Here is a 7,321-nt window from a genome sequence, read left to right as displayed (position 1 = left end):
CACAGAGATCTGTTGCCTGCCTCTGTCTCCCAAGTGCTGGGATTAAAGATGTGTGCCACAACCACCCAACTAAGGTATTTTCTTAATTAGTAGTCGATGGGGGAGGACCCAGTTTATTGTAGGCAATGCTGTCCCTGGGTTGCTGGTCCTGGGTTCTATAAGCAGACTGAGCAAAACATGTGGAGCAAGCCAGTAAGCAGCACCCTCCATGGCCTCTGCATCAGCTCCTGCCTCCAGGTCCCTGCCCTGTTTGAGTTCCTGTCCTGACTTCCTTCAGTGATGAACTCTGTTATATGGAAGTGTAAGCCAAATAAACCCCTTCCTCTCCAGCTTGCATTCTGGTCCTGGTGCTTCACTGCAGCAATAGAAACCCTTAGACACAAACAAACAGAAAACAGAAATCTAAGCCAGGCGGTGGTGGCGCACGCCTTTAATCCCAGCACTCGGGAGGCAGAGGCAGGCGGATCTCTGTGAGTTTGAGACCAGCCTGGTGTACAAGAGCTAGTTCCAGGACAGGCTCCAAAACCACAGAGAAACTCTGTCTCGAAAAAAAACAAAAAACAAACCAAAAACAAAAACAAAAAAAAAACAACAAAAACCCCCAGAAATCTAGCTGGGTGGTGGTGGCAGTGCACACCTTTAATCCCAGCACTCGGGAGGCAGAAACAGGAGGATCTCTGTGAGTTTGAGACCAGCCTGGGCTACAGAGTGAGTGCCAGGACAGGTTCCAAAGCTACAGAGAAACCCTGTCTTGAAAGACAAAACAAAAGAAAACAAAAACAAAAAACCAAAAAAAAAAAAAAAAAAAAAGCAAAACAAAACAGAAACCGAGGACCCTAGCTCAGTTAATGTAGCACTAGTCTAGCATCCACGGGCCCTGCGTTCTGTCGCCAGCACCACGGAAACCATCAGTCGCACAGGCCTGGAATCCTTTGGAGGTAGAGGCAGGAGAATCAGTTCAAGGTCATTCCCAGCGATGTATCCAGTTTGAAGCCAGCTTGAGATACACAAGACTGTCTTAAAAGATACATGAGACTGTCTTAAGAGACATACAAGACTGTCTTAAGAGACATACAAGACTGTCTTAAGAGATACACAAGACTGTCTTAAATGATACACGAGACTGTCTTAAGAGATACACAAGACTGTCTTAAAAGCAATAACAAACAAATAAATAACAAGGAGCAATGACTAGGTTCAGGGTTGCAGCTAAGAGCTGGGGCTCAGGGTGGGACCGCTCCGGACTTGCTGTCCTTCCAGGCACCCTGGCCACAGACTGGTAGCCCTTGACCAGCAGAACCAGCTCCCATGTTGAAGGGAGTGCGTGCAGTGGCCATCTGGATGACCTCAGTAATGTGTTGGACAATTTTCCTTTTGTACACAACCTTGAAAATCATGCTCCCTGTCCTGCCAGGTTTCTAAGAGAGGCAGCTGGCTGCTCAGAACATCCTGGAGGAATGAATGAATGAATGAGTGAAAAGTGCTCATTCCAGTTGCTCACTGCTCAGCCCTTGCTGATTCTCCATTCCTATCAGAATCTGGAGTGGCCTACACACTGGGAAGAGCTTCACGTGGGGATGCTCCCATAGCCTGAAGGACGGTGAGGACCAATCAGCCGGTCTTGGGCTGTTTCCAGGGTCACCTTGTTCTGGCTCTGCTTTCTTGTGTGAAGTCAACGGAACTTTCCCACATGGGTAGCCATGACCCTTTTACCCTTCCATGTTGTTCCCGTGGAAATGCATCCATGTGTGTCTATACTTCTCTGCATCCCCCCACGTCTTTCTGGGCCAGGCCCATTGAATTACCTTCTTGAGGGATAGGGCAGTCCTCCGACCATTGCCCTGAGTGGTGAGGTCCTACTGGGATCCACCTCCTCTTGGGGCTGGGGGCACTGCTGCACCTCCCAGGGATGGAGGTGGGCAGCCAGAGACTGGCTAGGGACTGCAACAGGAGTAAGCAGGCAGGGAGGAGGCAATGGCCTGGACGATGGAGTCCAGGCACGTCCTGATACCAATTAAGGCAACCCTGGCACACAGGGGGCCTGGAACGGCATTTATCAGCCAGCCGGGAGGGGCTTGGCGAGCTGTCCTCTGCTGATGGATTAGACAGAACACAATTAGGTTTCAGACACTGCTCGCCTGTGCCCGACCCCCCCCCCCCACATTCTCTGCAAGGCACAGTGACAGAGCCCTGCTGGGTCCCAGCTCAGCCGCACTCTGAGGGGAAGGGCAGCTTACCAAAGAGTAAGGGGTCCAGCAAGAATCATGATGGGAGGATAGTGCAGGTCCCTTCCGCCTCATTCATGGCTTCCACTGAGTCAGGAGTGGGCTGTTCTGGAAGCCACAGGGATGTGGGTGACCACGGCAAAAGTGGTCTCCACAGCTGAGCAGAGGGTGAGCACAGGGGCCCCCATCCCAGAAAATAGCATCTGCTCTTGGCCAAGTAAGGCTCTGAACCCCAGTCCCCTTGAGAAAAATTCCCAAGGTTCTAGAGCGTCCTTCACTCCTGATGTCCTGGGATAAGGCAGGGACACCCCAACAGAAGGCTGACTGAGCCCTTCTGTGGGGGCTGAAGGTCCTGTCCACCCGTCCGCTGGGCTTTCTGCTATGAGGTAGGCATCCACACGGGGCAGTCCAGGGCTACCCTGTCCTGTCGTCATCCTGTCCAGTGTCCCACCTCCTCACTCTCCTTAGCCTCAGCCACCCACTCCTGCCCTCTGTCCTCTAGGGAGTTTCCAAACCCAAAGTCCCCGCAGGGAGACCCGTCCTGACCAAGCTCCATCTCCTGCCTAGATACCCCGTCCACCTCCAGCCTTGGGTTCTTCCTCCTCCATCTCCAGTCTGGAGAACAGATGTCATCTGACCTCTACCCAATCACCCCAGTCCCTTGCTCCAGAGCCATCTGTGGCTCCCAGCTCCCTCAGGAAAATGTGCCAGCTGCAGCTTCAGCTCTGATCCCCCACCCCCCAGACCCACGGCTTCCTTAGCCCTATGCTGGGTGGTGACCTTGTTTACTGACCCCCTCCCAGACCCACGGCTTCCTTAGCCCTATGCTGGGTGGTGACCTTGTTTACTGACCCCCTCCCAGACCCACGGCTTCCTTAGCCCTATGCTGGGTGGTGACCTTGTTTACTGACCCCCTCCCAGACCCTCGGCTTCCTTAGCACTCTGCTGGGTGGTGACCTTGTTTACTGACCCCCTCCCAGATTCAGGACTTCCTTAGCCCTATGCTGGGCGGTGACCTTGTTTACTTGGTCACTCGGCTGCTGTCAACTATCTATCTCTCTCCCACCAGAATGGAATCTGGGGTCAGGGACCAGACCTCTTTTGCTCATCCTTTCTAGTGTCTGTCACTTGTGAAGACACAGGCCCACCCCTGGGTCCTGGTGCAGGGTGCTCTCTTCTGAGAGGACCGGAGGACCCCTTGGGTCTCACCTGCTCATCCATAGCCTGAATACTCCCTGCTGCCCCCACCTCCAGCCTCAGTTTAGATGCCGCTGCTTCCCGGGGGCTCCTAACTGCCCAGCTAGTTCTGCCCGTCCTCAGGACGGGTACCAGCCTAAAGGCCACCGAGCCAAAGTGGCTGGTTTATTTGGTGGCATTGCACACAGTATGGACTCCTGGGGTTGTCTTGTTCACAGTCTCTGGCACACAGCAGCTCCACAAACACCTGATAATGAGTGTGCCCAGACCAACGGGCTCTGGCTCCTTGGCAGAGTCCCCGCTTTGGGCTGACTGGGTCACCTACCTGTCCGAGACTCCGAGTGGTCAGGAGCTGGGGAGGACATGCCAGGGCCAAGGCCAAGTAGTTCAACACTCTGAGGACATCTGCAGCTGGAGACCCTGTCCTGGAAAGCAGACCAGGGCAACAGTTTCTGAGATGAGTAGTATTTTGAAGGGTAGGGGTCTGAGCTAGAGAGAGACAAAAGATTTTTCTGTGTATTAATGAGTGATCGTGTCTTTAAACAGATCCACTTGTTTAATGCCTCCTACAACCTTTTGAACAATCACCGCATTTTCTCTGTGCCTCAGTTTCCTCATTTGTATAATGGGCACATAACAGTACTTCCTTCATATGGAGGATGAACACCTTTAAAGTGCCTGGAACAGCGGCTAGCACAGAGAAAGAGAGCACTGTTTAAACAGTCTATAAAAGCGGTAGGGAGGGTGGGGGCCCATCCAGGAAGAGGGCTGAGGTGTGTCCCCACTCTTCTGGACTGTGAGACTTGGAGACTCTCAGCAGTAGCAAGCGCGGCATGCAGGTGCAGAAACTGGGGAATGCTGGGTCCCTTCCCCAACCAGTGCATGAGGTAGATAGGTCTCTGGAGAACCCCGAGGTGCTTATGAACCGCAAATCTTGACATCAGGAAGCAGCCCTTTCCTGGTAAGCAGGATCCCTCTCAACTGAAGTCCCTGTAAGGTCAGGCCACAGGCACGGAGCCCTACGGTAGAGGGCAGGTATCACAGGCCATCCATCCTGAAGTTGCCCCTTTCGGTGACCTATCCGCTTCTTCATTTCCACAAACTCACAAGGGTACCTGGCTATGGCAAGTTAGGTGGGGGCAGGGTGCCAACTCTCTCTGGGCCTCAGTTTTCACATCTGTAAGATGGGGTTATTTATCAGCACTGTTGCAGGCTCTGGTGTTGTGGAAGAAAAGAAGGCAACCTCAGGTTTCCTTACCCCACCAAAAGGCACAGGTCAGAGGTCAAAGGCCAGAGAGGTACACTTCACTCTCTTTGGGTCCCCTGGTTTGCTTTCTATTGCTGTGATAAACACTATGACCAAAACCAGCTTGGGGAGGAGAGGGTTTCTATCACCTTACAGCTACAGTCCATCATGAGGGAAGTCAAGGCAGCAACTGAGGCAGAGGCCACTAGGAATGCTGTCACCGGCTTGCTTCTCCTGGTTTGCTCAGCTCCCTGACAACCTAGGCCCTCCTGCCCACGGAGGCTGGATCTCCAACGTCAATCATCAGTCAAGAAAATGTGCCACAGACCTAGCTGCAGGGCCACCCTATGGAGACATGTCTCACGAGTTTTTTTTCCCCCAGGTGACCCTAGCTTCGGTCAAGTTGAAAACAAACAAACAAACAAAAACTACCAGAACACCTGGTCAGAGGTCAGAGCTGGCTCCTCCCACAACACCCACCACCTGCGGCCAATGCAGAGCTCTGCAGGGCTCTACGCCCCCTGCTTATTCCTCTCCCACCTTATCAACCCCAACTGCGAGCCTCTACACAGCCCTTTATTAAGAAATTGGTTGACTTCCCGTTGATTAAGATAAACACCATTCCACACCACAGGCCAATAAATTTCCCCTGCCAGGAAAACCTCGCTCTACCCCTGAGCTTGCCCGCTAGGAGTTAGTTGCTCTAGGATGCAGCGGGGTCCAGGCCATCAGCAGCAGTGATTTTTCTGGGATCTTTTCAGAACAACAACAAAAAAGGATGGAGCCACCACATTTGCATAAAAGTCCATGTCATCACCGGCCCCTACCCTAGCACAAGCTCCAACCCATGGAAACTTCAGGACACGTCAGGACACCTGCGTCCTCATGAGTGTCCTTCACCCCATCTTCTCCAGTATCGTGGGACTCTGAGGGGTTAGCTCACTGTGGTGGCTTGTCTAGGAATGGCCCCCACAGACTTCAGTGTTTGAACGCTTGGCCCATAGGGACAGGCACTCTTAGGAGGAAGTGTGTCACTGTGGGGGTGGGCTTTGAGGGCTCAGATGCTCAAGCCAGGCCTAGTGTCACAGGTTCCTGCTTTTACCTGTGGATGGAGATGTAGAACTCCCAGCTCCTTCTCCTGTACCATGTCTGCCGGCACACTGCCATGCTCCCGCCATGACGATAGTGGACTAAACCTATGAAACTGTAAGCCAGCCCCAGTGAGATGTTTTCTTTTTAAGAGTTGCCGTGGTCATAATGTCTCTCTACAGCAATAGGAATCCTAACTAAGACGATAACACATCCAAAGTCACACAGCCCGTTGCCCATGACCTAACTAAGGCAAACTCCTGTCTTTAAGGCCCAAGTGTTTTCATTTTCTGTGGTCAAAGCCAAGGTCTTTGTGTCCTCTGTTCTGGAAGACCAAAGGCCACGGAGAGAATGCTTTCTTCTGTGGCCTTGGGAGGCTGCCTCCTCTCCTAGGGGCAGCCTAGGATGCCAGATGAGAGAGCCAAGCTCATTGATTCCGGGGCTGCTCAACCCCAGCATCCTGCCTGGGGTCTGAATCTGGACCGAGGGCCTAGAGGGCAGGTGGCCAGGACATGGAGATCTGTGGCCACAGAGCAATGGGGCTCCAGCCTCACTTAAGGGCAGGCTAGTAGCTCTGCACACAGCAGATGGGACTGGCTGGAAGAGAAGGAGTGGGAGGGAGAAGCAGGAAGATTTACCCAGCCCCACTTACCCTTCCTCAAAGAATATAGGCTATGAGCATCACAGAAACATCTCCAATTTCAGGATTCCACAACAGCCCGGGGCTCCAGGGAACTTCTTCCTGCACCATCTTCTCCCCAAGCACCTTCGGCTGGGTCCACCACTTCTGGGTTCCAGGTTCGAGCTGAGGCTGCTGTCGGGATCTCCACAGCACAGACCCTGGCCTGCTAGGCATCTTTGCTGCCTCCATCACTCCCAGGACCCCACACTGTCCGCTCACCTCTCTGTCTTCCCCTCAGAAACAGCATCTTGCCAAGAAGCCCCAATGGACCCAGGCAACCCCAGGGTGTGCTGCCCACCCCTGCCCAACCACCCTGTCCCACCTCCTCTGTCTTTCTCCCATAGGCAGAGGAGGGAGGGTTACTTTCGGAAGCCCTCCTCTTGGACTTACCACCCCTTCCCAAGTCTCAGCTCCGCAAGTCCCACAGAGGAGACGGTTTAGGGCCCTTCAGCCTCTTCCCCTCCACCACCCAGTGGCTCAGGCACAGACTAGAGCAGGTCAGGTGGAAACAGGAAGGCAGGGATTTTGAGCTCCTAAGCCCCACAAGTGTGACCTTCGACTCCTGACCCTCCAGATAACCGTAGGTCCTCAGTCAGCATATTTGCTTCTAAAAGCAAACTGAGGGGGCAATAGAGCAGAGACTTGACAGGGTCCTCTGACAAGTAGCCACTACCACAGGGCCTCCTGTCTAAATGCCTTCTTACTCTCAGTTCACAGTATGGCCAACCAGCGTCCTGGCCTTTGCTCCCCTCACCGTGCCTGTGGCAGGCATTACTAATGGATCACAGCATTCTTCACCTTTAAATCTTGATGCAACCTCAGAATCCTTTACATAGCCTCATCCAGCTGTGGGTGGGGCACTAACAGTGCCACCTGCTCACC

Source organism: Microtus pennsylvanicus, chromosome 9 (genome assembly GCF_037038515.1).
Source record: "Microtus pennsylvanicus isolate mMicPen1 chromosome 9, mMicPen1.hap1, whole genome shotgun sequence".
Taxonomy (NCBI): domain Eukaryota; kingdom Metazoa; phylum Chordata; class Mammalia; order Rodentia; family Cricetidae; genus Microtus; species Microtus pennsylvanicus.
The sequence above is the reverse complement of the archived record's forward strand: the minus strand, read 5'-3'. Positions refer to the sequence as shown.